Source organism: Castanea sativa, chromosome 6, assembly GCF_040712315.1.
Source record: "Castanea sativa cultivar Marrone di Chiusa Pesio chromosome 6, ASM4071231v1".
Classification (NCBI taxonomy): Eukaryota; Viridiplantae; Streptophyta; class Magnoliopsida; order Fagales; family Fagaceae; genus Castanea; species Castanea sativa.
Window position 1 is genome coordinate 12054650 of NC_134018.1, and position 15135 is coordinate 12069784.

Below are 15135 nucleotides of genomic sequence, written 5' to 3' on the forward strand. Positions count from 1 at the left end.
TAAAATGGAACATAACATTACAACCCTCAAAATGTTTTTTGTAAAAACCAAAGGTTCACCACCGTTGAAAAAGAAAGGGTGAAGAATCAGAACCGAAGTTGAATTTTTTGTTTTTGATTTTGGTCTAAAGAAATATAAAGTGGAATTTATTTGTAACTGTATAAAATCTATAACTGCCTACTGTAATGGTGTTTCCCTGGGAAAAAAAAAAGTACAGAGAGGAAAACAGATTAGGAATTGAAAACTATAATTGCAGCAAACCCTAATTAGGAACCCCAAATCCCAAACATTTGAGCCTTAATTTTGTCTTTCGTCCTAATTCAAGAATGGTCAGAATGGAAACAAAAAACCACAAATTAGTCATTAGCAAATAGATTAGGATAACAAAAAAAGAAGAAGAATGTAGTGAAGATTGAGGATTCAAGGTGATCTTACCAAGGAGATCTGATCTGATGCGTTTGGGGTATCTTGAGTAGAAAGATTCAAAGCTGGTGGAATCATTCGGAGAAATTGAACCGGAAAATTTTGACGCAACACTCACTTGGATGTGTGGAAACTGTAGAGGGACCTCCCATTGATCCAGGATGGTATGACTTTACTTTTGGGTAGCGAATGCCTCTGCACATATTGGGTTTGTTCTTGATGAGATTTAGGTTTTATCGTGAGGCAGCCTAGAGAGAACAAGCTTTCACTAATATAAGCCAGGCAGAAATAGAGTTTAGAAAAAACATATTATTATCACGTTGCTGGCCGGTGTTATTAAAAAGAGAAGCCATTTTTCTGAGTTTTTCAACCAAATAGAGAGAAATTGTTTCAAAATTGTGCATAGGAAATACATTTCAGAAGAGAGTGAGAGAGAGAGAAAGGGAGAGAGACAAAGTAAAGTGTTTGATTTTTTTTTTTTTTTTTTTTTTGGCGAAACTAGGTCGTTGGTCTCTCAAGTTTAAGTTTACCGTGCAGAATTGACCCCTCATGTTTTAACTGAGCATTATGTATTCTTTTATCTGACTCTTTCCTTATATATGTATGTGTTTTTCTCAACAAAAAAAAAAAAAAAAAGTTTTGACTGAGTACAATTGGTCCCTCAAGTTTAAAAAATGAGTTATATTAGTCACTTTAATAACTGCCGTTGGTAATATTACTTACGTGATTAACGGAACAATGATTTAACATTTTTTTATGACATTACATTTTTTAATTAAAAAATTACAAAATAAATTTACAGGGAAGTTATTCACAAACCAATACCAAATTAAATTAAAACCAGTAATTCACAAACCCACGCTTCAAGTAAAAAAAAATCGGCGTAAATGCACTTTTGGTCCCTACATTTTGGGTCAATTCGCATTTTGGTCTCTAAATTAATTTCATTCCTATTGTTGTCCCTATTTTTAAAAAATCGTTTCTATTTTAGTTTCTGCTGTCATCCAAGTAACGAAACCCTATTACGTGGCAGACGGAGTAACCTGGTTGCTGACATAGTGCTGACGTGGCACTGACATGACATTAAAATATTATTAAAAAAAATTATTTGACATTTTTCAATGTCACGTCAGCATTTTTAATTCTCTTTACCTTTTCTTCAATCATTCATTGTTCAGAAAAGATTCATTCATCATTGTTCTTATAAGTTAAATTAACATTAGAACAGATCACAAAGAGAAGCAATGTCCAACGGCAAACATTTGGTAAAATCATTTTCTTCTAGAAACGAATTATAAAAGAACATTTCAAGCAAATCCATCATCCATCTACCCGTTTTGTAGATCACTACATCTACAAAGGAATACACAACAGTAAAGCCCATTTCAAGCAAATTCACCATTCATGTACCCATTTTGCATGTCTAAACCCATTTTGTAGGTCACATAGGGTGAAGGAATCTCAAAGAATACGAGAGAGAGAAGCATCGACCTCCTAACAAAGGTCATTGCCGCATGCGCAGCAAAAGCATCTACCACTTTCTATCCTTTAATCTCCATGGATCTTCATCGTTGTCGATGCTCCTTTTCCATTTCTCTTTCTCTCTCTCTCTCTCTCTCTCAGCCCTTTTTGACTCTCACGACCACCATGGCTGGATCTGCACTATGCCAGTGGCTTGTATTTCTTCCCCCCTCCTTAAATAAACCCTCAATTCTCACAATCGAACTAAAATCTAACCCTTTTCTCACTCAATCCGATTCTTTCCAAACCCAAAACTCTTGTTCTTTGTCTCTCACACAAGTTTCCTAGATTTGTGATGGAGGAGATTTTTGGGTGTTGTAGTGGACTTGGTTGTCAAAGATTGGTGGGGGGGGGGGGGGTGTGGGTTTTCTTGTGTTTGCTCTTGTTCATGTTCTTTGATTTGGTGATTTTCATTTTTTTTTTCCTGTGGTTTTGATGTTCATGTTATTTTATTCTAGGTTTTCTCTTTGATTCTGGGTTTGATGTTGTTGCTGGGGAAAAGTTCTTATGTTCTTACCAAAAAAATAATGATAATAATAATAATAATAATAATAATAATAATAATAATAATAATAATCAGATTTAATGTTGGTTTAGAAAAAAAATAGATTTAAAGTTTGTTTTTTAAATTTTATTAATTTAAATCTGACATGGCATTTAAAAAATGCTAAATATTTTTTTTATAATATTTTAATGATCACATCAGCGTCATATCAGCAAGTAGGGCACTCCGTTTGCCACCTTAGATTTTTCTGTTACTGGGTTGGCGGCAGGGACCAAAATAAAAACGATTTTCTGAAATCAGGGACTGACCTAAGAGTGAAATCAATTTAGGACCAAATCAAGAATCGACCCAAAATGTAGGGACCAAAAGTGCATTTTCGCCAGAAAAATCAAAAACCCAACACGAGAGAGAAAAGGGGAGAGAGTGAAGAAACCCAAGCACTGACCAACCGGAGACTCAAGCCCTAGCCGCCGCCGACGACAGCCACTGACCAACAACAGCCATTGACCCACATGCATATTTGTCACCTCTGATCTTGCATACATAGCTTATGAGGTTTAATTCTTTAGTTTGTGATGGACCATCCAAGATTTGGACGTGCCAAGTTGAAAATCCAACCTAAGAAGAGTGTTATCAAGAATATTAATCTGAATGATATGTAGTAGCTATCTTTTGAATCTTTAAGTGAGCGAAATTGCTTGGCCTCTGGCATTGGGTATGTCTTTAGGTGCAATCCAAGAGTCATGAAGCTTTTCTGGATGCATTCTAGAGAATAATAGTAAATGGTTTAAAGCTTAGAAGGGGATTTACATTGTCATTGGTGGAAGTATTAATTTCGTGAGATCAATCCAGTGCAGCATCCATATTCATAATCTTGGATGGTCCATCATAAACTAAAGAATTAAACCTCATAAGCTATGTATGCAAGATCAAAGGTGACAAACATGCATGCGGGTCAATGGCTGTCACTGGTCGGTGGCCGTCGCTAGCGGCAGTTAGGGCTTGGGCTGTCGCCGACGGCGGCTAGGGCTTGGGCTGTCGCCGACAGCGGCTAGGGCTTGAGTCTCCGGCGGGTCGATGCTTGGGTTTCTTCACTCTCTCCCATTCTCTCTCTCGTGGTGGGTTTGTGATTTATTTTTCCCTGAAGTGTTAGTTTGTGAATGATAGAATGAATAAGTTACCTTTAATTTGGTATTGGTTTGTGAATTTATTGCATGTAAATTTACTTTGTAATTTTTTTAATTCAAAAATGTCATGTCTGTTAGGATTTGTGCCTTTAAATCCTATTGTATGATACTATGTATGACATTATGTATGACTTAATGTTATGGTTAATAAAGTCGTTTTATTTTTATCTAAAATAATGGTAACATGAATATTTGGACATTATCATATAGTCCATGAGATGCATAGTATGTGATTCATGTGATTTAGTCACAGAAGATATAAGTCACAAGTTCTTTATAAACTCAAAATTTATAGTTCGTAGTCGATGATGAAATTGGGCATTTCATCTACGAAGACCATAACGTATCAACTAAGATGATTTGTCTTGATCATGAAAGTGGGGACTTCTAATTAATATGTTGATATGTTTTAAGAGTTAAGAAATATTGAACTGGACCGCTGTGAGATTTATTATTCTCCTAACAACTATCAAATGAATAATAAATCTCACGACTTCTATTTGCATGAACTCTTAATCCTGAGAGAATAATGAACCTGATCATGAGGCGTAGGTTACTTTGATATATTAGGAGTGAGATCTAAAGTAACGGTCAAAACCTCAGTATGTTGGGCAGCCACATTTAGTGTTGATGGAACATATATTCTCAAGATGGAATTCATAATCTCTTAACGAAGATATAAAATATTCTCTTGAGATATATTTAATGAGTTTGGTTATTCTAAGTGTTAGGCCTAACCATTTTGGTAAGAAATTACTAAAGTATATATTTATGAAATTGGATTTCATAAATATATGATGAATAACTTTAAAGGATTAAACCGAGTACTCAAGGATAAGATGTAGTAATTTACAAAGTGGCAGTCTACATTCATGACTTTGTGTTACTACGAATATTTTATGAAGGGGTTACATGTACAATAAAGTCTTGGGATATAATTTATTAATAAGACCTAGAGTGCAATTATATTTATATAGTGATATTAAATATAATTAATGGTAACTTTGGACCTGTCAAGAGTTGATGGAAAAGCCCAAGGCCCATTAGAGCTAATGTCCTATTGGTCCCTTTTGGTCCCACTCCAAGCCACACACTAAAGCCCAGTTGGAAAGGCCCAATAGGCCAGCCCAATTAGATAATCAGTTAGTTATAAAAGGAGAAACATACAGAATTTTTTATTAAGAAAAAGAATTAGAGAGAGACATCGTTGTAAAAATAGTGTGTATGTTAGAATGAGACACTCTATCATTCTCCCTTGAAAACTGATTGAGAGACCACACATCTTGGGTGTAAAGTGGAATTGGAGTGAAGATTAAAAGTGTTTCCAAGTCTTTTCGATCTTTTCTTTTGAATTTCACCGCACCAAGGTACGCCTTCTTGTTCTTAAATTCTGAAATTTACATAGTGCATGTTATCAATCATAAATGAAATAGATCCTTGTTTGTTGCTTCCGCTATGTGTTTTCTATGAAATACAAAACCAGTTTTTCCTACAATTGGTATCAGAGCCAAGTTTTCATATCATATTTGTATAACATGTGATTGGATTTTAGAATTTTAGAAAACCGTTATCTTTGTGTTTTCAAATTTCTGCATAAAGATATTGTTCCATAAACCTTGTGTGCATTGATCAATATATGCGATATATTGTTTTGCATGACACCAAAAGTGCACGGATTGGTCATTCATTCAATAACCATTAATGAAAATCTTAGTTTGTAATATATATATATATATATATATATATATATATATATATATATATATATATATATATATATATATATTGCAAGTGGGAGTGAATGGAAGTTAATAGTGTCATGCCTTGTAGTAAGTGCTTGGATATGAATACAATTGAGTGTTGATGCATTGATTGTTATATTCATGAATTTTGTACGGAAACATTCCATATGATAACTACATATTACATTCAATATATGTTCCATTCGAAAGGGGTAGTTATTGAAATGGGGTAGTTATTCTCATTCCTTCCACCGTTTGGCTTGGAGTGAGAATTGTACATGGCCGAATATAAAATGGCATGTAGTTATCAATTATGGTTCTTCATGGCCGTAAGTTATATATATATATATATATATATATATATATATATATATATATATATATATATATATATATATTGTAATGTAATAATCTTATATTACATATATTAATCCTTGTATATATGTATATATATATATATATTTTTTGTAATGTAATAATCTTATATTACATATATTAATCCGTATATTATATTATATATATATATATATATAATATAATATAGTTTTATAATGTAATATGAGTTTATATTACGTTATATATATTTATATATATTAATGCTAGTTTAATGAAATTTATTCCTAATGAGATTAGGATTATGTTTTTTAAAGGGTTTCTAGCATTATTATGGATCTTTATCTTAAAAACTTTTAATTTAAAACATCTAGTGGGAGAGAGATACGAGGGTTAGATCTCACGACCTCTATTGACGATTTATAGTAGAATGATTAAGCACATTGCCTTGGCGTATATACCTTGCTCCCTTCGGAGGGTGTTTAATTTATGGTACTACAGAATATGCTTCTTAATGATGGATGATATGTGTTTTTACATTAAGAACGACCACGCTACCGTGGAGTTACTTAATGACTCACATAGAATTCAGTCAATAGTGTACACTAGACTAACGCTCTGTTTGTTTCAATAATGATATTTTCTAGAAAATGAGTCATTTTCTAAAAAACATTTTCTATAAAACTATCTCATTTTTCAATGTTTGGTAGCAACTTTAAATAAGTTGAAAAATAACCTCTTAACTTCCCTTATTTAGTTTGCTGTGAGATAGAGTTGTTTTCCAAAAAAATTTAATGGAAAACAATCTCTAAAAATAAGCCATACTTTTTATATTGACCAAAGATAATTTTCCTTTGACTCATATTTTTTTATGCTACTAAATATTGAAAAATAAGGAAAACTATCTTCACACAAGGTTTTCCATTGAAACAAACGAAGCGTAAGTTTAATGTTAACCTCCCTTCGGAGCTATGTCATTATTACTTAGAGGCTAAAGGAAATACGACATGTTATTAGTGTTTGATAAAAGCTATCATGATAGCACTGATAATTAGAATAGTTCTCAATCAATCATAGTGTTTATAATTTACTTGCTTCCAAGGAATTTTAAACATGGGATTAGGTTGTCGTTGCATATTTTATATTATGGTTTTATTAAGGTTCCATATTTTATATTTATATGCTAAGTTGATAATGTCCAGTTTACTTATTATATTCATGTTTATTATTTTCAGATTTTATCATGGCATCATTTAGCCCATTAGTTGCTATTCTTAACCAAAACAAACTGACTGGATCCAACTATGTTGACTGGAAAAGAAATTTGGACATTGTTCTTACAGCTGAAGAGCACAAATATGTGCTTATTCAACCATGTCCTAGCTTTCCTTCATTAGATGCTCCTCTTGAGGAAAAACAACGATATGATCGTTGGCAGAAATCTAATGAGATGACTAAGTGCTATATCCTAGCATCTATTTCAAATGTTCTACAGCATCAAATGCAGGATGTAGAACAAGCTTCGGACATAATACTAAGTCTGAAGGAGATGTTTGGTGAGTAAGGCAGTTCTCCAAGGCAAGAAACTATGAGGCAAACTTATAATACCAAAATGGCTGAAGGAAGTTCAGTGAAGGAGCATTGTCTTAGGATGATTGCTAATCTGAACACATTAGAAATTTTAGGTGCCAACATTGATGGAGAATCCCAAAGTGGATATGATACTTCAATCACTATCGAAATCATTCAAGGAATTTAGACTTAATTATAATATGAACAAAAAGATTTATTCTTTGTCTGAATTAATGAATGAGTTAGTGGCGGCGGAAGGCATCTTTGATACTTCTAGCGTTGAAGCCAATGTGGGTGAAGCTTCTACTTCTCATCCTAAGTCGAAAGGCAAGGGTAAGAAGAAGAAGAAGAAGGACTTCACTAAGAAAGATGGTAAACAAATTGCCTTAAGGGTTGCCGATAAAAAAAAGAAAACCAAAGGAAAGTGTTTCCATTATGGTGAGAAAGGACATTGGAAGAGAAATTATCCAAAGTTCAAAGCTGCCAAGAATAAGGGTATGAAAAGTTCCTTTCTTCTTGAAATATGTTTGGTATAGAATCCCACGGATTCCTGGTGTATGGATTCAGGTTGTACTAATCATATCTGCAATTTTTTGCAGGGGTTTTAGGAGACCAGAAAGCTGAATGAAGGAGAATTGTTTCTTACTTTGGCTGATGGGAGTAGGATTCCGGTTGTAGCTGTTGGTGTTGTTAATTTATGTTTTGAGTCTAGGGTTTTAATATTGGAAGACTGTCTATTTGTACCTAATGTTCGTATGAATTTAATTTCTGCAACTTACTTAGGTAAACATGGATATTGTGTTATCCTCAAAGACAATGTTGTAATAAAGAATAATAAAATGTTTATTTGTTCTGACAATATTGTAGATGGTCTTTATAATTTAACTCTTAACAAGTATGAATTATACAACTCTGAATTAAATATTAGCTCTCATGTAAAATCATTAAAGAGAAAGTTTCCTTCTACTAGTGATGCATATCTATGGTACTTGCGTTTTGGTCATATTAATTCAAATAGGATTCAAAGACTAATCAAAGATGGAATTTTATAGCCCATGGACTTTGATGGATTTTCAGTTTACGAATCTTGTTTGGAATGTAACATGACCAAACGACCTTTTAATGTAAAAGGTAGAAGAGCCCAAGAGTTGCTTGAATTAGTTCATACAGATGTATATGGTCCTATGTCAACCCAAGTAAAAGGAGGTTATGAGTACTTCATCACTTTTACGGATGATTACTCAAGATATGGTTATGTGTACCTAATGAGACGAAAGTTCAAAGCCTTTGAAAATTTCAAAGCCTTTGAAAATTTCAAAGCTTTTGAAAATTTCAAAGCTTTTGAAAATTTCAAAGCTTTTGAAAATTTGAAAGAGTTTAAGGCTGAAGTTGAAAATCAATTGGGTAAACGCATAAAGACCATTCGATCTGATCGAGGTGGTGAATACCTTCTTGGAAATTTCAAAGATTACCTAATTCAGATTGGGATTGTATCCCAATTGACTGCACCTAGAACTCCTCAACAAAATGGTGTAGCGGAGAGAAGGAATAAGACTCTTTTGGAAATAGTTAGGTCCATGATGAGTTACTCAACTTTACCAATTTCTTTTTGGGGATATACCTTAGATACATCAATACATCTTTTGAATTTAGTTCCATCAAAATATGTTCCTAAAACACTCATGGAATTGTAGAGTGGACGTAAGTCTAGTATGAGATATCTCCACATTTGGGGTTGTCTAGCACATGTACTAAAAGGGAAGTCTGATAAGTTGGAACCAAAATCAGAAGTGTGTTTGCTTGTGGGTTATCCAAAAGAAACTAAGGGTCATTTATTCTATAGTCAAAATGATAACAAAGTTTTTGTTAGTACAAATGCTAAATTCTTGGAAAATGACTATATGAATAATTTTACTCCTAGAAGTAGAGTTGTCTTGGCTGAAATTAATGAATCTGTAGTTGAACAACCAATGGATGAAACTAGGGATGATGTGGCTGTATTAGATACACCACAAGATACTACTCATGAGATGTCTAGTACTCAGGTGTTTGGTAGTAGTGGGAGCATTGTTCGGCCTCCTATAAGATTTATAAGTTTGGAAGAAACTTATGAAGCTATCTCAGAAGAGGCAGAATCGGATCTTTACACTTATGATGAAGCAATGAATGATATAGATGCACATCATTGGGTCCAAGCTATGAAATCTAAAATTGATTCTATGTATTTCAATCATGTATGAGATCTTGTAAAGGTGCCTAATGGCATTAAACCTGTTGGTTGCAAATGAGTTTACAAGAGGAAGAGAGGGATAGATGGAAAAGTTGAAATCTTTAAAACAAGGCTAGTGGCGAAAGGGTATACATAAAAAGAAGGTATTGATTATGATTAAACTTTTTCACCAGTAGCCATGCTTAAATCTATCAGAATTCTCTTATCCATTGTTGCTTATTATGATTATGAAATTTGGCAAATGGATGTTAAGACTGCAATTCTCAATGGCAATCTTGAAAAGGAAATCTATATGATGTAGCCGGAAGGTTTCATAGCAAAGAACCAAGAGCATATGGTATGAAAGTTGAAAAGGTCCATTTATGGACTTAAGTAAGCATCTAGGTCATGGAACATTAGATTTGATCAAGCAATCAAGTCATTTGGTTTTGAACAAAATCTTGATGAGTCATGTGCGTACAAAATACATCGAGATAAAGTAGTAATGTTCCTAGTGCTTTATGTTGATGATATTCTACTTATTGGGAATGATGTAGGGGTAATGTCATCGGTTAAAATTTGGTTGTCAAGCCAATTTGATATGAAGGACTTGAGTGAGGCTAACTTTATTCTAGGGATCAAGCTTTGGCGAGATCGCAAGAATAAGATGTTAGGCTTATCACAAGCTGGATATATAGATAAGATTTTAAAACGGTTTAGCATGCAAAAGTCCAAGAAATGATTGCTTCCTTTTAGACATAGAGTTCCTCTGTCTGATGACTAAATGCCTAAAACTCAAGAGGAAGAAAATATGATGAGACAAGTTCTTTATGCTTCTGCAGTGGGAAGTCTCATGTATGCCATGCTTTGTACTAGACCAGATATTTGTTATTCAGTTAGCATGGTCAGCCGATATCAATCAAATCTATGACCAAAATATTGGCAAGCTGTAAAACATATTCTCAAATATCTTAGGAGAACGAGAGATTATATGCTTGTTTATAGGTGTGAGGATTTGATTCCCATTGGCTATACAGATTCAGATTTTCAATCGGATCTAGATTTCAGAAAATCCACGTCGGGTTGTGTATTCACCATGGAAGGTGGAGCCATAAGTTAGAGGAGTGTTAAACAATCTTGTATTGCGAACTCCACCATGGAAGCAGAATATGTTGCTGCTTGTGAAGTAGCAAAGGAAGCTAATTGACTCAAGAAATTCCTTTCTGATCTTGGTGTTGTGAAAATGGAGCAAGTTCCTATCACATTGTTTTGTGACAATAGTGGAGTGGTTGCTCAATCCAAAGATCCAAGAAATCACAAGAAAGGAAAACACATTGAGAGAAAGTACCACATCATTCAAGACATTGTTGCTCGTGGAGATGTAGTGGTAGCAAAGATTGAAAGTGCAAATAATCTAGTAGATCCCTTTACCAAAACCTTGCCTCAAAGGATTTTTGAGTCACATTTGGAAGCAATGGGAGTTAGATTAGTGCACAATAGTCTTTAGGGCAAGTGGGAGATTGTTAGGATTTGTGCCTTTAAATCCTATTGTATGATGCTATGTATGGCATTATGTATGACTTAATGTTATGGTTAATAAAGTTATTTTATTTTTATCTAAAATAATGGTAACATGAATATTTGGACATTATCATATAGTTTATGAGATGCATAGTATGTGATTTATGTGATTTAGTCACAGAAGATATAAGTCACAAGTTCTTTGTAAATTCAGAATTTATAGTTTGTAGTCGATGATGAAATTGGGCATTTCATTTACGAAGACTATAACGTATCAACTAAGATGATTTGTTTTTATCATAGAAGTGGGGACTTCTAGTTGATATGTTGATATGTTTTAAGAATTAAGACATATTGAACTGGACTGCTGTGAGATTCATTATTCTCCTAACGACTGTTAAATGAATAATAAATCTCACAACTTCTATTTGCATGAACTCTTAATCCTGAGAGAATAATGACCTGATCATGAGGTGTAGGTTGCTTTGATATATTAGGAGTGAGATCTAAAGTAACGGTCAAAATCTCAGTATGTTGGGCAGCCACATTTAGTGTTAATGGAACATATATTTTCAAGATGGAATTTATAATCTCTTAACGGAGATATAAAATATTCCATTGAGATAAGTTTAATAGGTTTGGTTATTCAGAATATTAGGCTTAATCCCTTTGGTAAGAAATTAGTAAAGTATATATTTATGAAATTAGATTTCATTAATATATGATGAATAACTTTAAAGGATTAAACCGGGTATTCAAGGATAAGATGTAGTAATTTACAAAGTAACAGTCTACATTCATGACTTTGTGTTACTACGAATATTTTATGAAGGGGTTGCATGTACAATAAAGTCTTGGGATATAATTTATTAATAAGACTTAGAGTGCAATTATATTTATATAGTGGTATTAAATATAATTAATGATAACTTTGGACTTGTCAAGAGTTGACGGAAAAACCCCAGGCCCATTGGAGCTAGTGTCTTTGTCACGTCCCTGTCAGTCTTTTGAAAAAAAAAAGGGGGGGGGGGGGGGGAAGTCAGATTTTTAAGCTCCTCCCACGTGCCCCACCTAACCCCACTACCCATCATTCTCCACCACTCCTTTTTCTCTTATCTTCTCTCTCTTTTGGCCGGCTCTCTCTTTTCTTCTTTCATTTTTCTTTCTTTTCTCTTCACTTAAACACACACACACACACTCACTCCCTCAAGCTTACCCGCTGGCCTCCTCTCCAAACCACACTATTTCACCATCATTTTTCCGGCAAGATCACCTGAAAAACACTTAGGAACCCCTAAGCATCTTCATCATTTTATTTGCGGTAAAAATTTTTAATCTTTTTGGTGGGTTTTACACTTTTGCTTGATGTTATTTTATCTAAACTTGAATAATAATACCCATGTGATTTATGAGCATTAGAAGTGATATTTATTGTTTTTATGTATGGGTTTTGTATTGGTGGAATTTTTGATGAGTGGATATATATATTTTGTGCTAAAATGACTATTCAAGGTTTATGTATGGTAGAAAAATTTAGGGGTTTTAAGATATAATGTATGATGGTTGGTAAATTTAATTTTTCCATTGTTATTGGGTTTATTTGGAGTTAGTAAAATTCTAAATTTCTTGTCTTGGAGGATATGTTGATTTTTGCTTTCATGAGTCTCTTAATAAGGTAGTGTAAATCTTATGAAAGCTAGTCATAATGTTGGAGATATTATGAAATGGGTTAACTTTATAAATTGGAGTTGATGCCTTGTGAATAAATTTGTTGAGAAACTTTGGGAATGGTATATATTATTATTGATGAGGTTAAATACTAGGCTTGCCTAATTAAGTGTTTATTTGGCAAATCCTAAATTTTAGTTAGATACAATTTCAAGCTCTATACTTATTGTGATAGGTTTACTTGATATTGTTTAGATTCTAGCTAATCTCCTTGGAGCTTGGAGAGTTAGGTTTTTATGGTTGCAAGGTAAGTAACTTCTTAATGGGATATTTTTGGAAAATTACCATATTTCACAAACGATATTTTTGGGTCAAACACATTTTGGAAAATTATATATGGATATATGTTTTCTTAAAATTGTCGTGTTGTGACCCTATTACATATTATTATATATAAAAATGCATCATATTTGGTATTGCATTTGGGGAAATGCATGAATTGTTGACATGGAAAAATGAGCATCTTTTATTTAATCTTGGATAAGAAAATCATGGATTTTATGGTGTATTGGAAAATTTAAAGATGCTTATCTTGTTTTAGTACTTAAGAAATTGATTGGAAAATCTTTTTGGCAAGAATGAAATTGAAAACCTTACAAACTTTGTGAAAGTAGATTATGGTGAGCATCATGTAGTTTTAACACCATGCCATGTGTGATTTCCTGGTGATCACCCGATTTTGTTTTCGTAGTCTTTGTGACAACATAATCAAATCTAGGTCAGTGCCTTTTCACTTTGGATGACGTGTTCTTCCCTGCTGTCCATGGGGGGAAGAGGTTCCTTGATTGTGTGTGGGTGAGGCTGCTGTCCATGGGGCCAAAAGACCACATGCAAAAGAGGTCCTATTTGACGCGCTCTCTCTGCTGCCCATGGGGGGAGAGAAAAATCTTGAGAGTATGGGTGAGGCTGCTGTCCATGGGGCCAAGAGTTTGCATACCAGAGAGGACAATATCATGCCAGTTGTGAATGAGTGGATCCCTTGACCGGTCTATGTGGTAGTGTGGTATATTTGTGAAAATTTAACGTATGTTAGATTTTATGGCTTTGAAAATTATATTGTTAGTGCTCACAGATTATAGATTATGGTATATAGTTTCAAGGTAGTTACTTGAGAAATTTTGTATTTCATTATTTAATCATTTTTGTCATATTATTGTTATTGAAAATGAAACTTGCATTTCCCCCACCCCATTAATTATGCTACTTACTGGGCTATGTCTCATCCCATTATTTTTTATAAACTTTTCAGAGTAGGCAACAATATTTTGAGAAAGCTTTTTGGTGGCTAGTACTAGTTAGACTAACTACTGATGGAGGCTGAACTTTTGTAATAGAGTTATTTGATGTTGTACATCTTAGAATAGGCTTGACTTATTTTTTTGTATATTATAGTGGTTGTGACTATATTCCCACTGATGGGACAAGCTGTTGATATGTAATTATTATTTAGACCTCTATTCTTTTGTGGCCAATGGCCTTTGTAATTAATGCTTAGAGCTTTGACTTACTTTGAGAGTATATTCAATGGAATTATTATGATAATTCTTGATGTTGGTACTTGATAGGATTTATGTGCATTGAATTGTCAAAAAGTAAAAATTTACAGGTATTTGAGATGTCTTTCTCACGCTTTGGACCCTTTGGGGTTTGGGGTGTAACAATCTTATTGGTCCCACTCCAAGCCACACACTAAAACCCAATTGGAAAGACCTAATAGGCAAGCCCAATTAGGTAATTAGTTAGTTATAAAGGGAGAAACATACATAATTTTTTATTAAGAAAAAGAATTAGAGAGAGACATCGTTGTAAAAATTGTGTGTATGTTAGAGTGAGACACTCTATCATTCTCCCTTAAAAACTGATTGAGAGACCACACATCTTGGGTGTAAAGTGGAATTGGAGTGAAGATTAAAAGTGTTCCCAAGTGCTTTCGATCTTTTGTTTTGAATTTCACCACACCAAGGTACACTTTCTTGTTCTTAAATTCTGAAATTTACATAGTGATGTCATCAATCATGAATGAAATAGATCCTTGTTTGTTGCTTCCGCTGTGTATTTTGTATGAGATACATAACCAGTTTTTCCAACAATGTTATTAAAAAAAATGCCAAGTCATTGTTCTATTAGCCATGTAAATAGCACCAATAGCGGTAGTTAGTGAAAAGACTAATACAACTCATTTTTAAAACTTGAAGGACCAGTTGTGCTCAGTTGAAATTTGAGAGACCAATTCTGCACACAAGATAAACTTAAGGGACCAATATTATAGTTTCGCCTTTTTTTTATACAGTTTTTTTATGGATAGGAATATGAAACACATTTGTAACTACTAATCAAGAGTCAAAACGTTGTTTTTTTTTTTTCCTCTGAGAAGAACTCTTTTTTTTTTTTAAG

At 33.5% G+C, this 15135-nt stretch overlaps 1 long non-coding RNA gene across 1 annotated transcript; it reads left to right on the forward strand.

The window, feature by feature from the left end:
• The first annotated feature begins 12051 nt into the window (after nucleotides 1-12051).
• On the forward strand, nucleotides 12052-14290 carry LOC142641644 (uncharacterized). Its single transcript, XR_012845433.1, has 2 exons — nucleotides 12052-12334; nucleotides 13991-14290. It is a non-coding gene; the product is annotated as an uncharacterized LOC142641644 (long non-coding RNA).
• The last annotated feature ends 845 nt before the right edge of the window (nucleotides 14291-15135 follow it).